The 21523-nt window shown below is 41.6% G+C and overlaps 1 protein-coding gene and 1 long non-coding RNA gene across 7 annotated transcripts in view; one reads left to right on the top strand and one right to left on the bottom strand.

Moving 5' to 3' along the window:
- The window catches only part of CCDC148 (coiled-coil domain containing 148), a 297891-nt gene that overhangs the window by 41203 nt on the left and 235165 nt on the right, over window positions 1–21523 (top strand). The gene's annotated exons all lie outside the window — the stretch shown is intronic.
- On the bottom strand, window positions 16562–21302 carry LOC112442564 (uncharacterized). 2 transcript variants are annotated; one of them, XR_003030729.2, is made up of 3 exons: window positions 21117–21302; window positions 19974–20040; window positions 16562–18490 (listed from the first exon to the last, which is right to left on the bottom strand). It is a non-coding gene; the product is annotated as an uncharacterized lncRNA (long non-coding RNA). The 2 variants fall into 2 exon arrangements; XR_009491575.1 differs by having other exon boundaries at window positions 19886–20040.

Consider the following 21523-nt stretch of genomic DNA (forward strand, 5'->3'; position numbering starts at 1 on the left):
CCTGCAGCTAGTCTGAGATCAAATGATAAACAGGAAAGTACTTTGTAGAAGATGGATATTGGCTTTTGGGTTGATGATGAACCTCTTGCCTTGGGGGTGTTGAGTATATTCAGTGCACAACCCAGTTGTTTTTCTCCACTGTATGGAAACCCCTAGGAAAAGTAATTTCAGATTGTGTGCCATCACGTGATCTCCCTTCCCTCTGGTCTTGTCTTGGGTTCTCTAGTGGAGGTTGGGGCTTGTCTGCTCTGGCCACAGCTTGTACTCCATTACCTCTTGACGGCCTGCTTTCCCAACCTCTCCCTCTTGCTCTGCCAGTACCTCATTCCTTTGTCTTCCCTGGGGCAGTTCTAATTTGTGGATACCTCTGTTGCCCCTGGGAAGTTTTCTAGCTTAAAATCTTTTTTTTTTTTCTGGTTGTATGATTTTATTTTTTAAAAGTTTATTTATTTTAATTGAAGGCTAATTACTTTACTATATTGTAGTGGTTTTTGCCATGTATTGACATGAATCAGCCATGGGTGTACATGTGTTCCCCATCCTGAAACCCCCTCCCATCCACCTGCCTCCCCATCCCATCCCTCTGGATCATCCCAGTGCACCAGCCCTGAGCATCCTGTCTCATGCATCAAACCTGGGCTGGCGATCTATTTCACATATGATAATATACATGATTCAATGCTATTCTCTCAAATCATCCCACCCTCGCCATCTCCCACAGAGTGCAAAAGACTGTTCTATACATCTGTGTCTCTTTTGCTGTCTTGCATATAGGGTCATCATTACCATCTTTCTAAATTCCATATATATGTGTTAGTATACTGTATTGGACCGGAGAAGGCAATGGCAACCCACTCTAGTACTCTTGTCTGGAAAATCCCATGGACGGAGCCTGGAAGGCTGCAGTCCATGGGGTCACGAAGAGTCGGGACAACTGAGTGACTTCCCTTTCACTTTTCACTTTCATGCACTGGAGAAGGAAATGGCAACCCACTCCAGTGTTCTTGCCTGGAGAATCCCAGGGACAGGGGAGCCTGGTGGGCCTCTGTCTATGGGGTCGCAGAGAGTCGGACACGACTGAAGCGACTTAGCAGCAGCAGCATACTGTATTGGTGTTTTTCTTTTTGACTTACTTCACTCTGTAATAGGCTCCAGTTTCATACACCTCATTAGAACTGATTCAAATGTATTCTTTTTAATGGCCGAGTAATATTCCATTGTGTATATGTACCACAGCTTTCTCATCCATTTATCTGCTGATGGACATCTAGCTTGCTTCCATGTCCTGGCTGTTGTAAATAGTGCTGCGATGAACATTGGGGTACATGTGTCTCTTTAAATTCTGGTATCCTTGGTGTGTATGCCCAGCAGTGGGATTCCTGGGTCATATGGCAGTTCTATTTCCAGCTTTTTAAGGAATCTGCACACTGTTCTCCATAGTGGCTGTACTAGTTTGCATTCCCACCAACAGTGTAAGAGGGTTCCCTTTTCTCCACACCCTCTCCAGCATTTATTGTTTGTAGATTTCTGGATAGCAGCCATTCTGACTGGCGTGAGATGGCACCTCATTGTGGTTTTGATTTGCATTTCTCTGATAATGAATGATGTTGAGCATCTTTTCATGTGTTTGTTAGCCATCTGTATGTCTTCTTTGGAGAAATGTATGTTTAGTTCTTTGGCCCATTTTTTTGATTGCTGCTAATGACACCACCCTTATGTAGAAAGTGAAGAGGAACTAAAAAGCTTCTTGATGAAAGTGAAAGAGGAGAGTGAAAAAGTTGGCTTAAAGCTCAACATTCAGAAAACTTAAGATCATGGCATCTGGTCCCATCACTTCATGGGAAATAGATGGGGAAACAATGGAAAGAGTGTCAGACTTTATATTTTTGGGCTCCAAACTCACTGCAGATGGTGACTGTAGCCATGAAACTAGAAGACGCTTACTCCTTGGAAGGAAAGTTATGACCAACCTAGATACTAAAAAGCAGATGAGACATTACTTTGCCAACAAAGGTCTGTCTAGTCAAGGCTATGGTTTTTCCAGTGGTCATGTGCGGATGTGAGAGTTGGACTGTGAAGAAAGCTGAGCGCCAAAGAATTGATGCTTTTGAACTGTGGTGTTGGAGAAGACTCTTGAGAGTCCCTTGGACTGCAAGGAGATCCAACCAGTCCATCCTAAAGGAGATCAGTCCTGGGTGTTCATTGGAAGGACTGATGCTAAAGCTGAAACTCCAATACTTTGGCCACCTGATTTGAAGAGCTGACTCATTGGAAAAGACTGTGATGCTGGGAGGGATTGGGGGCAGGAAGAGAAGGGGACGATAGAGGATGAGATGGCTGGATGGCATCACCAACTCAATGGACGTGAGTTTGAGTGAACTCCAGGAGTTGGTGATGGACAGGGAGGTCTGGTGTGCTGTGATTCATGGGGTCTCAAAGAGTCGGACATGACTGAGTGACTGAACTGAACTGAACTAAAGTCACTTCCCTGGTGGCTCAGATAGTAAAGCGTCTGTCTACGATGCAGGAGACCCGGGTTCAATCCCTGGGTTGGGAAATTCTTTTGGAGAAGGAAATGGCAATCCACTCCAGTACTATTGCCTGGAAAATCCCATGGACAGAGGAGGCTGGTAGGCTACAGTCCATGGGGTCTCAAAGAGTCGGACACGACTGAGCGACTTCACGTATGTGTGTACGAAGTCGCTTCAGTTGTGTCTGACTCTGTGCGACCCCATAGATGGCAGCCTGCCAGGCTCCTCTGTTCCTGGGATTCTCCAGGCAAGAATACTGGAGTGGGTTGCCATTTCCTTCTCCAATGCATGCATGCATGCTAAGTTGCTTCAGTCATGTCCGACTCTGTGCGACCCCATGGACAGCAGCCCACCAGGCTCCTCTATCCACAGGATTCTCCAGGCAAGAATACTGGAGGAGTTGCCATTTCCTTCTCCATTTTTTGATTGGGTCATTTATTTTTCTGGAATTGAGCTGCAGGTGTTGCTTGTATATTTTTGAGATTAATTCTTTGTCAGTTGCTTCGTTTGCTATTATTTTCTCCCATCTGAAGGCTGTCTTTTCACCTTTCTTATAGTTGCCTTCATTGTGCAAAAGCTTTTAAGTTTAATTAGGTCCCATTTGTTTATCCTTGCTTTTATTTCCATTACTCTGGGAGGTGGGTCATAGAGAATCCTGCTGTGATATATGTTGGAGAGTGTTTGTCTATGTTTTCCTCTAGGAGTTTAATAGTTTCTGGTCTTACATTTAGATCTTTAACCCATTTTATTTTTATGTATGGTGTTAGAAAGTGTTCTAGTTTCATTCTTTTACAAGTGGTTGCCAGTTTTCCCAGCACCACTTGTTAAAGAGATGGTCTTTTCTCCATTGTATATTCTTGCCTCCTTTGTCAAAGATAAGGTGTCCATAGGTGCATGGATTTATCTCTGGGCTTTCTATTTTGTTCCATTGATCTATATTTCTGTCTTTGTGCCAGTACCATACTGTCTTGATGATGTAGCTTTGTAGTATATATACCCTGAAGTCAGGTAGGTTGATTCCTCCAGTTCCATTCTTCTTTCTCAAGATTGCTTTGGCTATTCGAGGTTTTTTGTATTTCCATACTAATTGTGAATTGTTCTAGTTCTCTGAAAAATACTGTTGGTAGCTTGATAGGGATTGCATTGAATCTATAGATTTCCCTGGGTACTATACTCATTTTCACTATATTGATTCTTCCAATGCATGAACATGGTATATTTTCCCATCTTTTTGTGTCCTCTTTGATTTATGTCATCAGTGTTTTATAGTTTTCTATATATATGTCTTATGTTTCTTTAGGTAGATATATTCCTAAGTATTTTATTCTTTTTGTTGCAATGGTGAATGGAATTGTTTCCTTAATTTCTCTTTCTGTTTTCTCATTGTTAGTGTATAGGAATACAAGGGATTTCTGTGTGTTGATTTTATATCCTGCAACTTTACTATATTCATTGATTAGCTCTAGTAATTTTTTGATGGAGTCTTTAGGGTTTTCTATGTAGAGGATCATGTCATCTGCAAACAGTGAGAGTTTTACTTCTTCTTTTCCAATCTGGATTCTTTTTATTTGTTTATGCTCTGATTGCTGTGCCCAAAACTTCCAAAACTATGTTGAATAGTAGTGGTGAGAGTGGGAACCCTTGTCTTATTCCTGACTTTAGGAGAAATGCTTTCAATTTTTCACCATTGAGGAAAATGTTTGCTGTGGGTTTGTCATATATAGCTTTTATTATGTTGAGATATGTTCCTTCTATGCCTGCTTTCTGGAGGGTTTTTATCATAAATGGATGTTGAATTTTGGCAAAGGCTTTCTCTGCATCTATTGAGATAATCATATGGTTTTTATCTTTCAATTTGTTAATGTGGTGTATTACATTGATTTATTTGCAGATATTAAAGAATCCTTGCATGTCTGGGATAAAGCCCACTTGGTCATAATGTATGATCTTTTTAATATGTTGTTGAATTCTGTTTGCTAGAATTTTGTTAAGGACTTTTGCGTCTATGTTCATCAGTGATATTGGCCTGTAGTTTTCTTTTTTTGTGGCATCTTTGTCTGGTTTTGGTATTAGGGTGATGGTGGCTTCATAGAATGAGTTTGAAAGTTTTTGGAAGTTTACCTTCCTCTGCAATTTTCTGGAAGAGTTTGAGTAGGATAGGTGTTAGCTCTTCTTTAAATTTTTGGTAGAATTCATCTATGAAGCTGTCTGGTCCTGGGCTTTTGTTTCCTGGAAGATTTCTGATTACAGTTTCAATTTCCGTGCTTGTCATGGGTCTGTTAAAATTTTCTATTTCTTCCTGGTTCAGTTTTGGAAAGTTATACTTTTCTAAGAATGTCCATTTCTTCCAAGTTGTCCATTTATGGGCATAGTTGCTGATAGTAGTCTCTTATGATCCTTTGTATTTCTGTGTTGTCTGTTGTGATCTCTCCATTTTCATTTCTAATTTTGTTGATTTGATTCTTCTCCCTTTGTTTCTGGATGAGTTTGGCTAATGGATTGTCAATTTTATTTATCATCTCAGAGAACCAGCTTTTAGCTTTGCTGATTTTTGCTATGGTCTCTTTTGTTTCTTTTGCATTTATTTCTGCCCTAATTTTTAAGATTTCTTTCCTTCTACTAACCCTGGGGTTTTTCATTTCTTCCTTTTCTAGTTGCTTTAGGTGTAGAGTTAGGTTATTTATTTGACTTTTTTCTTGTTTCTTGAGGTAATCCTGTATTGCTATGAACTTTCCCCTTAGCACTGCTTTTACAGTGTCCCATAGGTTTTGTTGTGTTTTCATTTTTTTTGGTTCTACGCATATTTTGATTTCTTTTTTGATTTCTTCTGTGATTTGTTGGTTATTCAGAAGTGTGTTGTTTAGCTTCCATATGTTAGAATTTTTAATAGTTTTTTTTCCCCTGTAATTGAGATCTAATCTTACTGCATTGTGGTCAGAAAAGATGCTTGGAATGATTTCAGTTTTTTTGAATTTACCAAGGCTAGATTTATGGCCCAGGATGTGATCTATTCTGCAGAAGTTTCCATGTGCACTTGAGAAAAAGGTGAAATTCATTGTTTTGGGGTGAAATATCCTATAGATATCAATTAGGTCTAACTGGTCCATTATATCATTTAACATTTGTGTTTCCTTGTTAATTTTCTGTTTAGTTGATCTATCCATAGGTGTGAGTGGGGTATTAAAGTCTCCCACTATTATTATTATTAATTTCCCTTTTCATAGTTGTTAGCATTTGCCTTACATATTGCAGAGTTCCTATGTTGGGTGCATATATATTTATAATTGTTATATCTTCTTCTTGGATTGATCCTTTGGTCATTATATAGTGTCCTTCTTTGTCTCTTTTTACGGCCTTTGTTTCAAAGTCTATTTTATCTGATATGAGTATTGCTACTCCTGCTTTCTTTTGGTCTCCATTTGCATGAAATATGTTTTTCCAGCCCTTCACTTTCAGTCGGTATGTGTCCCTTGTTTTGAGGTGGGTCTCTTGTAGACAGCATATATAGGGGTCTTGTTTTTGTATCCATTCAGCCAGTCTTTGTCTTTTGGTTGGGGCATTCAACCCATTTACATTTAAGGTAATTATTGATAAGTATGATCCCATTGCCATTTACTTTGTTGTTTTGGGTTCAAGTTTATACACCCTTTCTGTGTTTCCTGCCTAGAGAAGATCCTTTAGCATTTGTTGAAGAATTGCTTTGGTGGTGCTGAATTCTCTGAGCTTTTGCTTGTCTGTAAAGCTTTTGATTTCTCCTTCATATTTGAATGAGATCCTTGCTGGGTACAATAATCTGGGCTGTAGGTTTTTCTCTTTCATCACTTTAAGTATGTTCTGCCATTCCCTTCTGGCCTGAAGAGTTTCTATTGAAAGATCAGCTGTTATCCTTGTGGGAATCCCCTTGTGTGTTATTTGTTGTTTTTCTCTTGCTGCTTTTAATATTTATTCTTTGTGTTTGATCTTTGTTAATTTGATTAATATGTGTCTTGTGGTGTTTCACCTTGAGTTTACCCTGTTTGGGACTCTCTGGGTTTCTTGGACTTGGGTGACTATTTCCTTCCCCATTTTAGGGAAGTTTTCAACTATTATCTCCTCAAGTATTTTCTCATGGCCTTTCTTTTGGTCTTCTTCTTCTGGGACTCTTATGATTCGAATGTTGGGGCATTTAACATTGTCCCTGAGGTTGTCCTCATTTCTTTTAATTCTTTTTTCTTTTTTCCTCTCTGCTTTATTTATTTCTACCATTCTATCTTCTACCTCACTTATCCTATCTTCTGCCTCAGCTACTCTACTGTTGGTTCCCTCCAGAATGTTTTTGATCTCATTTGTTGCTGGCAATCCACTCCAGTACTATTGCCTGGAAAATCCCATTGACAGAGGAGCCTGGTAGGCTACAGTCCATGGGGTCGCAAAGAGTCAGACACGACTGAGTGACTTCACGTTGCATTATTCATTATTGATTGACTCCTTTTTATTTCTTCTGCTGCTAACTCACTTCAGTCATGTCCAACTCTGTGCGACCCAAAGGACGACAGCCCACCAGGCTCCCCCGTCCCTGGGATTCCCCAGGCAGGAACACTGGAGTGGGATGCCATTTCCTTCTGCAATGCATGAAAGTGAAAAGTGAAAGTGAAGTCACTCAGTCATGTCCGACCCTCAGCAACCCCATGGACTGCAGCCTTCCAGGCTCCTCCATCCATGGGATTTCTTCTAGGTCCTTGTTAAACATTTCTTGCATCTTCTCAGTCCTTGTCTCTAGGCTACTTATTTGTAACTCCACTTTGTTCTCAAGATTCTGGGTCATTTTTACTATCATCGTTCTAAATTCTTTTTCAGGTAGACTCCTTATCTCCTCCTCTTTTGTTTGGTTTGGTGGGCATTTATCATGTTCAGTATGAAAAGGCAAAATGATAGGATACTGAAAGAGAAACTCCCCAGGTCAGTAGGTGCCCAATATGCTACTGGAGATCAGTGGAGAAATAACTCCAGAAAGAATGAAAGGATGGAGCCAAAGCAAAAAGAATAACCAGCTGTGGATGTGACTGGTGATAGAAATAAGGTCCGATGCTGTAAAGAGCAATATTGCATAGGAACCTGGAATGTCAGGTCCATGAATCAAAGCAAAATGGAAGTGGTCAAACAAGAGATGGCAAGAGTGAATGTTGACATTCTAGGAATCAGCAAACTGAAATGGACTGGAATGGGTGAATTTAACTCAGATGACCATTATATCTACTACTGTGGGCAGGAATCCCTCAGAAGAAATGGAGTGGCCATCATAGTCAACAAAAGAGTCCGATATGCAGTACTTGGATGCAATCTCAAAAACGACAGAATGATCTCTGTTCGTTTCCAAGGCAAACCACTCAATATCACAGTAATCCAAGTCTATGCCCCAACCAGTAATGCTGAAGAAGCTGAAGTTGAACGGTTCTATGAAGACCTACAAGACCTTTTAGAACTAACACCCAAAAAAGATGTCCTTTTCATTATAGGGGACTGGAATGCAAAAGTAGGAAGTCAAGAAACACCTGGAGTAACAGGCAAATTTGGCCTTGGAATATGGAATGAAGCAGGGCAAAGACTAATAGAGTTTTGCCAAGAAGATGCACTGGTCATAACAAACACCCTCTTCCAACAACACAAGAGAAGACTCTATTCATGGACATCACCAGATGGTCAACACCGAAATCAGATTGATTATTCTTTGCAGCCAAAGATGGAGAAGCTCTATACAGTCAGCAAAAACAAGACCAGGAGCTGACTGTGGCTCAGACCATGAACTCCTTATTGCCAAATTCAGACTGAAATTGAAGAAAGTATGGAAAACCACTATACCATTCAGGTATGACATAAATCAAATCCCTTATGATTATACAGTGGAAGTGAGAAACAGATTTAAGGGCCTAGATCTGATAGAGTGCCTGATGAACTGTGGAATGAGGTTCATGACATTGTACAGGAGACAGGGATCAAGATCATTCCCATAGAAATGAAATGCAAAAAAGCAAAATGGCTGTCTGAGGAGGCCTTACAAATAGCTGTGAAAAGAAGGGAAGCGAAAAGCAAAGGAGAAAAGGAAAGATATACCCATTTGAATGCAGAGTTCCAAAGAATAGCAAGAAGAGATAAGAAAGCCTTCTTCAGCGATCAATGCAAAGAAATAGAGGAAAACAACAGAATGGGAAAGACTAGGGATCTCTTCAAGAAAATCAGAGATACCAAAGGAACATTTCGTGCAAAGATGAGCTCAATAAAGGACCAGAAATGGTATGGACCTAACAGAAGCAGAAGATATTAAGAAGAGGTGGAAAGAATACACAGAAGAACTGTACAAAAAAGATCTTCACCACCCAGATAATCACAATGGTGTGATCACTGACCTAGAGCCAGACATCCTGGAATGTGAAGTCAAGTGGGCCTTAGAAAGCATCACTATGAACAAAGCTAGTGGAGGTGATGGAATTCCAGTTGAGCTATTCCAAATCCTGAAAGATGATGCTGTGAAAGTGCTGCACTCAATATGCCAGCAAATTTGGAAAACTCCGCAGTGGCCACAGGACTGGAAAAGGTCAGTTTTCATTCCAATCCCAAAGAAAGGCAATGCCAAAGAATGCTCAAACTACCACACAATTGCACTCATCTCACACGCTAGTAAAGTAATGCTCAAAATTCTCCAAGCCAAGCTTCAGCAATATGTGAACCGTGAACTTCCAGATGTTCAAGCTGGTTTTAGAAAAGGCAGAGGAACCAGGGATCAAATTGCCAGCATCCGCTGGATCATTGAAAAAGCAAGAGAGTTCCAGAAAAACATCTATTTCTGCTTTATTGACTATGCCAAAGCCTTTGACTGTGTGGATCACAATAAACTGTGGAAAATTCTGAAAGAGATGGGAATACCAGACCACCTGATCTGCCTCTTGAGAAATTTGTATGCAGGTCAGGAAGCAACAGTTAGAACTGGACATGGAACAACAGACTGGTTCGAAATAGGAAAAGGAGTATGTCAAGGCTGTATATTGTCACCCTGCTTATTTAACTTCTATGCAGAGTACATCATGAGAAACGCTGGGCTGGAAGAAGCACAAGCTGGAATCAACATTGCTGGGAGAAATATCAATAACCTCAGATATGCGGATGACACCACCCTTATGGCAGAAAGTGAAGAGGAACTAAAAAGCCTCTTGATGAAAGTGAAAGTGGAGAGTGAAAAAGTTGGCTTAAAGCTCAACATTCAGAAAACTAATATCATGGCATCTGGTCCCTCTACTTCATGGGAAGTACATGGGGAAACAGTGGAAACAGTGTCAGACTTAATTTTTCTGGGCTCCAAAATCACTACACATGGTGACTGCAGCCATGAAATTAAAAGACGCTTACTCCTTGGAAGGACAGTTATGACCAACCTAGATAGCATATTCAAAAGCAGAGACATTACTTTGCCAACAAAGGTTCGTCTAGTCAAGGCTATGGTTTTTCCTGTGGTCATGTATGGATGTGAGAGTTGGACTGTGAAGAAGGCTGAGTGCCGAAGAATTGATGCTTTTGAACTGTGGTGTTGGAGAAGACTCTTGAGAGTCCCTTGGACTGCAAGGAGATCCAACCAGTGCATTCTGAAGGAGATCAGCCCTGGGATTTCTTTGGAAGGAATGATGCTAAAGCTGAAACTCCAGTACTTTGGCCACCTTATGCGAAGAGTTGACTCATTGGAAAAGACTCTGATGCTGGGAGGGATTGGGGGCAGGAGGAGAAGGGGACGACAGAGGATGAGATGGCTGGATGGTATCACTGACTCGATGGACGTGAGTCTCAGTGAACTCCGGGAGTTGGTGATGGACAGGGAGGCCTGGCATGCTGCGATTCATGGGCTTGCAAACAGTCGGACACGATTGAGCGACTGATCTGATCTGATCTGATCTATCATGTTCATTTACTGCTGAGTATTTCTCTGCCTCTTCGTCTTGTTTAGATTACTGTGTTTGCCGTGGCCTCTCTGTATTCTGGCAGTTTGTGGTTCCTCTTTATTGTGGAGGTTCCTCCCTGTGGGTGGGGTTTGACGAGTAGCTTGTCAAGGTTTCCTGGTTAGGGAAGCTTGCATTGGTGTTCTGGTCGGTGGAGCTGGATTTCTTCTCTCTGGAGTGCAAGGAAGTATCCAGTAGTGAGTTTTGAGATGTCTGTGGGTTTGGTGTGACTTTGGGCAGCCTGTATATTGAAGCTCAGGGCTATGTTCCTGCATTGCTGGACAATTTGTGTGGTATTGCTCTGGAACTTGTTGGCTTTTGAGTGGTGCTTGGTTTTAGTGTAGGTATGGAGGCTTTTGGATGAGCTCTTATCAATTAAAATTCCCTGGAGTCAGGAGTTCTCTGGTGTTCTCAGGTTTTGGACTTAAGCCTCCTGCCTCTGGTTTTCAGTCTTATTCTTACAGCAGCCTCAAGACTTCTCCATCCATACAGCTGTTGCTGCTGCTGCTAAGTCACTTCAGTCGTGTCCGACTCTGTGTGACCCCATAGACGGCAGCCCACCAGGCTTCCCCATCCCTGGGATTCTCCAGGCAAGAACACTGGAGTGGGCTGCCATTTCCTTCCCTAATGCATGAAAGTGAAAAGTGAAAGTGAAGTCGCTCAGTCATGTCCGACCCTCAGCAACCCCATGGACTGCAGCCTACCAGGCTCCTCCATCCATGGGATTTTCCAGGCAAAAGTACTGGAGTGGGGTGCCATTGCCTTCTCCATCCATACAGCACCAATGATAAAACATCTAGGTTAATGATGAAAAGATTCTCCACATTGAAGGACACCCAGAGAGGGTCACAGAGTTACCTGGAGAAGAGAAGAGGGAGGAGGGAGATAGAGTTGACCAGAAGGAGAAGTGGGGGGGGGGATTAAAAGGGGGGAGAGCAATCTAGCCAGTAATCAAATCCCTATGTGCTCTCCACAGTCTGGAAGCCTCAGAGAGGTTCACGAATTTGCATAGAGAAGAGAAGATGGAGGAAGGAGATAGAGGTGAACAGGAGGAGAACGGGGGAATCAAAAGGAGAGAGACAGTTCTAGCCAGTAGTCAGTTCCCTAAGTGTTCTCCACAACCCGGAACACACAAAGAGATTCACAGAGTTGGGTAGAGAAGAGAAGGGGGAGGGAGAAGATAGAGGTGACCTGGGGGAGAAAAAGGAGATTCAAAAAGGGGAGAGAGTAATCAAGCCAGTAATCACCCTCCTAAGTAAACATGGGTACTGAAGATTGGATTCTTAAAGGTACAAAATTGATAACAAATACCAAAAAGCAAAGATTAAAAATCCAGAGTAGAGGTTAGACTCACAAAAATACACTATTAAAAAAACAAAGCAAAATCAACAAAAATTATAAAATACATATATGAAGTTTGCTTTAAAAATAGGGTGTTTTTTTTCCCAAGGTAATAGTAGGTTATAAAAATGAAAATTAGAGGATTAATAGAGGATTTAAAAATTAAAACAAAATTTTTTTAATTAAAAAATGATAATAGTAAAAATATATCTAGGAATTTCTCTGGAGTTGTGGGCAGTGTGAGGTCAGTTCAGTTTCAGATAGTTCCTTGTTCCATCTTATACTTTTCAAGGTCTATATGCCCCTTCCAGTGTATTCGGTGCTAACTATGGGGTTTTAATCTGTTGCACCTTTCACTTCCAAGGCAGTTCCCTCTGTTTATTTTGGCTTCTTCTGTTTGCAGGTCTCTTTAGTGTCTAATTTCTGCCCTGACACAAGGGGGTGAAGGTGGTCACTCATTTAGGCTCACCTATTCATTCTGCCTTGGGGAGGGAGGAACACTGCAAACAAATATCACTGGCGTGTGTGAGGAGTGCTTACAGTGTCTCAGCCACACTGGGTTTGCCCCCATTCATGGCGGGTATGCTTTCCCCTTCCACATTGCTCAGTTTCCAGGTTGCTCTGCAAGGGAACCTTCTGAGGCGGGCCCTGGGTTTTGTGCACTTCCCAGGTCTAAGCCACTCAGGTTCAGGTTCTCGGGTATTCCACAAAGGCACAGACTCGATTGGGCCTGCGTTTTGTGCCCTTCCCAGGTCAGAGCAGCTCAGGCGACCACGTGCTTAGCGAGCACACTCTCCCCCAGGTGGGGGATGCGTCTTATTGCCTCCCCCGTCCCAGCCGATCGGTTTCCTGGGTGGCAGCAGGAGCACCTTCTCAGGTGTGCTGTGAGATCAGATCTTCTGGGGATCTGATCTCTGGCTGCAACCCTCCCAGGGGATGTCAACCATCCAGGATCCAAGGAAGACTTGGTTAGCAACTTGGAGCCTGCTCGCAGTTTGGTAGGGGATGCTGTCTCTGGGGCCGACTTTGCCCCTTGCCTTCTGGCTCTGGCTGTTGCCCGCCTGCCTTCCTGCCTCTGGCAGGGGATGATGGGCCAGGCTGCAGCCAGCTAGCTCTCCTCTGGTATTCGCTCAGTCCTTTGTTCTGAGAGCAGGCCAGCAGTGCCCTAGGTTAGGCCTTTTCACGGGATAGTTCTCTCTCTCTCTCTCTTTTTTTTTCCTCTCTCTCTCTGGCTGTCCCACAGTTTGGGTTGCTATCTCATGTTAGCTCCCTCAGATTGCCCTCCGGGCATTCAGGCCTGGTCCTTACCCTAAGCAATGCAGCCCACGCCTCCCTGTCCAGTCTCTGCTTGCTGGTGGTGGACGTGAGTGTCTGGGGTACTTCTCTGCTGGGAGTTGCCATTAGGCATGTAATTTGTGGGTTTTCTTTCTTTATTTTTTCCTCCCAGTTATGTCACCCTATGAGATTCCAAAACTCGCCACAGACCCGCCGGTGAGAGGGCTTCCTGGTATTTGGAAACTTCTCTTTTAAGACTCCCTTCCGGGGATGGGTCTCCATCCCTAACTCCTTTGTCTCTCTTTTCTCTTTTATATTTAGTCCTACCTCCTTTCGAAGACAATGGGCTGTCTTTCTGGGTGCCTGATGTCCTCTGCCAGCGTTCAGAAGTTGTTTTGTGGAATTTGCTCAGGGTTCAAATGTTCTTTCAATGAATTTGTGGGGGAGAAAGTGGTCTCCCCATCCTATTCCTCTGGCATCTTAGGACTGCCCCCTTCAAATCTTTAGAGATCCTATCTTCTCCCCATTCTAGTTCTGTCAGATGGGTTGGCTTGCCTGAAACCTATTTCTTATTGGGATTTTGGGACAGAGTCTTGAGTTCTTCCCCTGGACTGGAGTGTGGGTCTGGCTTACAGTGGTCTCACTGCCCTTGAGATTGGAAGCTCTTTTGCTTCACTCAGCGGCTGATCTCATTGTGCTTCTGGGCAGTGCTGATAGAAACTGGTCTTTACCACTTTTGAAAGGCTCCATGTTCCTTAGGGCTTTCCAAACGAATTTCAATTTCCAGCTTTAAAAAGCAGAGTGAGAACAGAGAAAGCCTGTAACAACTTTATTCTTCTCAACTACTTAGCACTAGTAAGTAACTGTTGTGATACTACTTAGAGTCGTCTAAGTATATATAGTGATAATAGCAGCAGCAGCACCAATCATTACCATCATCTCCTTCTGTGTAGTAGTTAACCTTTATTGCCCCTAGCCAGGAATGATGAGAGGGTCTTTATATACATATTACATTGTTTAAACCTCACAACCAACTTGGGAGATGAATCAGTTACTATTTTTCTTGTAGGGTTTAAGAAACAGACTCTGAGAGGTGAAGTAACTTGTCTGAGGTCACAAAACTAGTAATCTGGAGAATCAGTGTTCAAACCCAAGTTATGTTATTTCACAACCTGAATATACTGCTCTATTGTGAAATACATTAATTTGCTCTTGTGGCAGAGGTCACTAACTCAAATGCCCATAGGAGCCAGGCTAGAAATGAGAAGTAGCAGAGAGAACCCAGAGTTAGCAAGACAAGAGTACAGACTGGATGATAAATGGTAACTGATGTTCTTCCACAGGCTGGGGGAATTCTAAGGCATGGTGATGACTGTGGCTTCCTGGAGAAACTGTGTTCTACCTAAAAAAGCCAGCTGTGACTTCCTTACTCTAGCAGTTGAATTACAGTTGATTTACAAGGTTGTGTTAGTTTCAGGTATATAGCAAAATGATTTGGTTAATATATATATATATATATCTATATTCTTTTTTCAATTATTTTTCATTATAGTTTATTACAATATATTGAATATAGTTTCCTGTGCTATACAGTAAATCCTTGTTGATTATCTATTTTATATATGGTAGTATGCATCTGTGAATCCCAAACTACCAATTTATCCCTCCCCACACCTTTGCAAACCATAAATTTGTTTTGTCTGTGGCTTTGTTTCTATTTTATAAATAAGTTCATTTGTACTTCTTTTTAGATTCCACTTATAGATGATATCATAAAGTATTTTATTTTCTCTTTATTCATTTAGTAGGATAATCTCTAGGTTCATCCCTGTTGCTGCAAATGGCATTATTTCATTCTTGTTTATAGCTAAATAATATTCCATCTTCTTTATCTGTGATGAACACTTAGGTTGAAACATAACTTCTTTAAAATATGATGGAAATAGGGATTTTACGTTGTATTTCTGATATTGAATGTCAACAACTAACTCAAAAAAATAAGCTAAACACCGTGAAGGTTAAGGTAGTTATGTCTGGAGACCAAATTTTACCTGGTTTATAACCTCTTTTGGGAAAAATGTACAACAGTGTAACCATTTCAGTGAGTAATGATGCAATATGAAAAGGAGCCATGCTGCTGCTGCTGCTGCTGCTAAGTCGTTTCGGTCGTGTCTGACTCTGTGCGACCCCATAGACGGCAGCCCACCAGGCTCCTCTCTCTCTGGGATTCTCCAGGCAAGAACACTGGAGTGGGTTGCCATTTCCTTCTCCAATGCATGAAAGTGAAAAGTGAAAGTGAAGTCGTGTCCGACTCTTAGTGACCCCATGGACTGTAGCCTACCAGGCTCCTCCGTCCATGGGATTCTCCAGGCAAGAGTACTGGAGTGGGTTGCCATTTCCTTCTCCAGAAAAGTAGCCATATGGTCCCCAATGACTAGTAGTAGGACCATTCTTCCACTCCATCAATGTTGCTTAACAAAAGACTGGGAAAATTGCACTGTATGAAATGTTGTATAAAGCCTGAAAGAAATAAGCAATAACTTCTGTATTTACTATGTGTCACTTACATATGCTATATAAGCTATATATGCTATATATGCCTATATGTGCTACACTTTATATAGGCTATTTTATTTATTTAAATTCCTATAGCAACCCTGCTTAACAGGTGAGGAAAGCTCTCTAAGAGGTTGAATGACAACAACACAACATCTGGCCAATGGCCTTCCTCTAGTGAGGGGCAGGGTGGGTTTAAATCCATAGGTGCATAATTCCAAAGCCCTTGATCTTCCTCCTGGCTCTCCTGCCTTTACCGTGTAGTGTTGCAATGAGATTTGCATCAGGCTAGAATTCACATAGTCAGGGACAGGCTTTCCATGTTGTTGTGAGTTTTGGTTTTAGTGGGGAACAGTTCCTTGAATCAAAATGATCTCTGCACACAACTGGAAATTCTTCCATTTCACTTTATCATGCAGCCTGAAACTCTAGCCTTTGGGGTTGTTTCTGTGTTAATAGACATACTCCTGGGAAAGTTCCTGGTTAAGCAATCTTTTTTTCATTTATTTACCTATTAACCTGCAGTGAATCTGATTACATCCTTCCAATAACTAGCTGAGATCATGGGAATTTCCCGAGGACAGCAGGGAAGAAGGGGTCATTTGGAAGTATGGGCCACCATTCAGACAGAGTGACTAGACTCTAGACCTGGCCCCCAATTTGTCCCTTAGGTAACAGGCAGGCTTCTGGCCACTTCAGAAGCATGGCAGTGGACACACAATTTTTCGAGCTACTTTACTTTTTACTGAGAGCTATCTCTTCAGATAGACCAGGCTGCATTATTACTTGGTGCTTTTTATTCTATTACATTTATACTACAAGAAGGCAGCATTTTGCTTTGAATAGATTTTGAAAATCTTTTGTACTTCTAAAATAAAAATATAATCTTTTAAAAAACTATTTTTTTTTGGTTTGTTTTTTTGGTTCAGATTAAGGAGCAGACCCAATGAATAATGAAAGAGAAAACAAAGCTGAAGGAGTAATCACAAAAAGGCTATTTACAAGGGATAGGATTATGATGGACTTTTTATGTATTGTTTGAATTTTTTATAATAAGAAAGCTCATTTTAGAAGGAGACCAAATAGCAGACTTTTGTTATTGGAACAAGAATGAATGAAAAAAAATTATTAGCTCTCAATGTATGGTAAGAACAAGGTGGGCAAGTTTTACTGCTTTTGTGAGGTAAAATCTGGAATTACCTCAAGAAGAGAGGCCTAGGACTTTCCTGGTGGTCTAATGGTTAAGACTTTGCCTTCCAGTACAGGGGGTGCAGGTTTGATCCCTGGCTGGGGAGCTAAGATCCCACATGATTCATGGCCAAAAAACCAGAATCAAAAACAAAAACAATATTATAACAAATTCAATGAAGGCTTTAAAAAAAAAAAAAGAAGAAGAAGAAGAAGAGAGGCTCTACTGAGAGCATGAGGAGTGGAAGTGTTAGTTGCTCAGTCATGTCTGATTCTTTGCAACCCCATGGACTGTACCTGCCAGGCTCCTCTGTCCATGGAATTCTTCAGGCAAGGATACTAGAGTTTGTAGCCATTCCCTTCTCCAGGGGATCTCCACAACATAGGGATCAAACCTAGGTCTTCTGTGTTGTAAGCAGATTCTTTTTTTTTTTTTTTAATTTATTTATTTTAATTGGGGGCTAATTAAAATATTGTAGTGGCTTTTGCCATACATTGACATGAATCAGCCATGGGTGTACATGTGTTCCCCCATCCTGAAAGCTCCTCCTACCTCCCTCCCCATCCTATCCCTCAGGGTCATCCCAGTGCACCAGCCCTGAGCACCTTGTCTCATGCATTGAACCTGGACTGGTGATCTGTTTCACATATGATAATATACATATTTCAATGCTATTCTCTCAAATCATCCCACCCTCACCCTCTCCCACAGAGTCCAAAAGACTGTTCTGTACATCTGTGTCTCTTTTGTTGTCTCGCATATAGGGTCATCGTTACCATCTTTCTAAATTCCATATATATGTGTTAGTATACTGTATTGGTGTTTTTCATTCTGACTTACTGCACTCTGTATAATAGGCTCCAGTTTCATCCACCTCATTAGAACTGATTCAAATGTATTCTTTTTAATGGCTGAGTAATATTCCATTGTGTACCACAGCTTTCTTATCCATTCGTCTGCTGATGGACATCTAGGTTGCTTCCATATCCTGGCTATTGTAAATAGTGCTTAGATGAACATTGGGGTACACATGTCTCTTTCAATTCTGGTTTCCTCGGTGTATATGCCCAGCAGTGGGATTGGCATATGGGTCATATGGCACTGAGTCATATGGCAGTTCTATTTCCAGTTTTTTAAGGAATCTCCACACTGTTCTCCATAGTTTGCATTCCCACCAACAGTGTAAGAGGGTTCCCTTTTCTCCATACCCTCTCCAGCATTTATTGTTTATAGACTTTTGGATAGCAGCCATTCTGACCGGCGTGAGATGGTACCTCATTGTGGTTTTGATTTGCATTTCTCTGATAATGATGTCGAGCATCTTTTCATGTGTTTGTTAGCCATCTGTATGTCTTCTTTGGAGAAATGTCTGTTTAGTTCTTTGGCCCATTTTTTGATTGGGTCATTTATTTTCCTGGAATTGAGCTATAGGAGTTGCTTGTATATTTTTGAGATTAATTCTTTGTCAGTTGTGCAAGCAGATTCTTTACCATCTGAGCCACCAGGGGAGCTATAGGGTGCAGGAAAAGGAGCAGCTGAAGGGGTGATTCTCAAAGTCGTCTTTGGGCTTTCTCTTCCTGTCCCCACTCCTTTAGCCCCAAGAGTATGGCGTTCTCCCAGAACTCGTTTCTTCCCTTCTGCAAGCAAGAGTGAGAATAGTTGGAAGAACTCAGGGAGATTCCATGCTAAGAGTTCCCTGACATCTGCTAAGTCTTAGTACTTGCTGTTATTTATTAGACAACTTTGCCCAAAACATCCACTTAATATTTAGTGTGCCAAACCCTCCTAGAATTTGCCCAGGCTTCCTTGCAACATGAATCCTTCTTCTCACAATTTTTTGGCAATCCCAGAATAGTTTCACTCTCTTCCCCTTTGCTTTCATTCTGAAAACCAGTTTTGAAAAATGTTGATTCTTTCATGGTGGTTCCTATGCAACTTGGGATCCTTAACTCAATTCCCTCCTGATTTGTCAATGGTAATAGCTGCTTTGCCTTAACCAGAGTATATTGTCTTTCTGCAAAAGTTTGCATTTTTCCAGGAATAGAAGACTAGTAGGTCTTCTCAGCTTTACTGAGGCATAATTAAAAATAAAATTGTAAGATATTTGAGGTGTACAGCATGATGATTTGATATAAGAAGAGTAGTGTTTGAATGTATGCATATATTAATGTAGAAGAGCCATGCTTAACTCTTTTTTTGGCTGCCCTGTACAGCTTGCAGGATCTTAGATCCCTGCCTACGGGTTGAACCTAGCCTTGGCAGTAAAAGCATGGAGTCCTGACCACTGCACTGCCAGGGAATTCCCTAAGCTTAATATTTTGCAAATAAATTCAAAACTAGTGGATAGTGATTGTGAGATAAGGTTCAATGAGATGGACTCAGCTATTTGAACTTACTCTTCTCTCACTGGTCAGTCTCTAGAGTTTCTTAGATGTATTAAAGAGCAAGAAAGCTACAAAGAGGAATATCAGAGGCTAGTACTTAAGAGAGGTTTTTGGTCATTAAAGGCAAAATGGCCATCATATCCTTTAAAATAAAATTTGTTATGTAATTATTCATTTTGTCTAACCCACAGATATCTGGTACTAGGAAAGGCTTTTATGGGTAACTGTTACACTCTCTGTGATATTCTTTGCATTACGATCACTTATTTAGTTCCCAGTATCTCAGGAAAGCTGCTCTTCAGCGGTGTCTTAATATGACATGTTCCTCAATGGTTTTTCTTTAAAAATCTATACACCTCTGTGATCTGTTCTCTTGTCAGCTCATCTTATTTAATTTTGGCTATGCTTTTCTAAATTGAAGCCATCAGTGTTCTTGGCACCAGCAGATTTCTGTCAATCCTCCTTTCATCTATTATGTCTCTGTATCTAAGGTTGCCCACTTGGCCCCCTAACCTGTAACTATCCCAAACTGCTTGCTTGTGCTCCTCCAAACATGTTCAGCTTTTGTGCCCCACTGACTTAGATAGCTGTCTTCCGAGGCCTTCTCTCTCCCTATACATAATGAAACCACCCTAGTATGAGGCTCACCAGGCACATCACCTATCCTGCCATCTTCCACCTCCATCTTCCTCCACCTCAAGCAAAACAAGGCTGTCTGCCCTTTGTGTTCCAATACCTTGGATGGCAGTATCTCTGTCTCACTCTGCAGACTAGTGTTCTTCCAAATGGAACACAGGTTGATCCTATACAGGAAGGTACAGGAAGGCAGTATTAGATATTCTACTTACATTTATTTCAAATCTAAGGAAATAGAATAGGCCTTTCTAATCTCTAATACATGGAACTATCCTGCTACCTTCATTCAGTCCCCCATTGCACCAAGTTTGCTCTCATTCATTTGCTCATATTCAGCACATTATGAATAATATAATATATAATTATTATAATATAATTGATATTATATAGTGAATATAGTATAATCACTTTTTTCTGGTTTTAAGAGGATTTGCCGGCATGCGTGATAAGTCGCTTTAGTTGTGTCCAACACTTTGTGACCCTGTGGACTGCAGCCCACCAGTCTCCTCTGTCCAGAGCATTCTCTAGGCAAAAATACTGGAGTGGGCTGCCATGCCCTCCTCCAGGGAATCTTCTCACACAGGGATCAAACCCACGTCTCTTACGTCTCCTGAATTGGCAGGCCATTGTTTTTTTTTTTTTTTTTTTACCACTAGTGCCAGTGGGAAGCCCTGAAGAGGATTTATAGATTAGTTAACTTTTCCCCCTAACCTGCATGAAATGAACAAGTGCTTTAAATGTGTTTCTACAAGGTTCCCTGGATTCTAAATGACCCTTGTAATGTACGCACAGCAAACAACAAGAAAAAACCAGAGCCAACCCTTCTATACCTCTATGAGGGCTTCCTCAGCAACAGGATGGCACATGGTTTTGTGCAATAATATGTGGTGGCCCTGCCATCAGACCCATTGTAGGTAAAAAAACAAAACAAACAAAAAAAAATAATAACAATAACAAACTGATAGCATCTTACAAAAAGATTTAAAATTATTGTTGTTATTTAGTTGCTAAGTCATGTCTGACTCTTTGCCACCCCATGGACTGTACCCGCCAGGCTCCTCTGTCCATGAGATTTCCCAGGCAAGAATACTGGAGTGGGTTGCCATTTCCTTCTCCATGATATCTTCCCAACCTAAGGCTTAAACCCATGTCTCTTGCATTGGCAGGTGGATTGTTTATCTCTGAACCACCAGGGAAGCCCTTAAAATTAAAATTATTAAGATCATGTAAAATGTAGACTTACCTCAACTGTTGCTACCTAGGAACATTATCCTAAGGGGTTGTTTTGCCCTGAGATATTAGATCAAAGTGTAATACAGCATAGCGGAGCACAGCCTTTAGCAGGCAGCCATTGGTGTGCGCCATTACCCATCCCCCACTCCCCCATCCCAACCCCTTTACCACAGGGTAACAATGTCAGTGCTCAGCTATTGCTTAGCGTCATAATGGGCCCCTTACCTAAGTGACCAACTGTCAATGAGCAACCGTTAGTGGTCCTGCTTAGCCACTGATCAGGCACAGCAGCGGGCCCCTCCCCCAAGCAACCAACTGTTAGTGAGTGACCGTTAGTGGTCCTGCTCAGTCATTGGTTGGTGCCACAATGGGCCCTGCCCACTAGCAACCAACTGTCAAAAAGCAGCAGTTAGTGAA

Source organism: Bos taurus, chromosome 2, assembly GCF_002263795.3.
Source record: "Bos taurus isolate L1 Dominette 01449 registration number 42190680 breed Hereford chromosome 2, ARS-UCD2.0, whole genome shotgun sequence".
NCBI classification, from domain to species: domain Eukaryota; kingdom Metazoa; phylum Chordata; class Mammalia; order Artiodactyla; family Bovidae; genus Bos; species Bos taurus.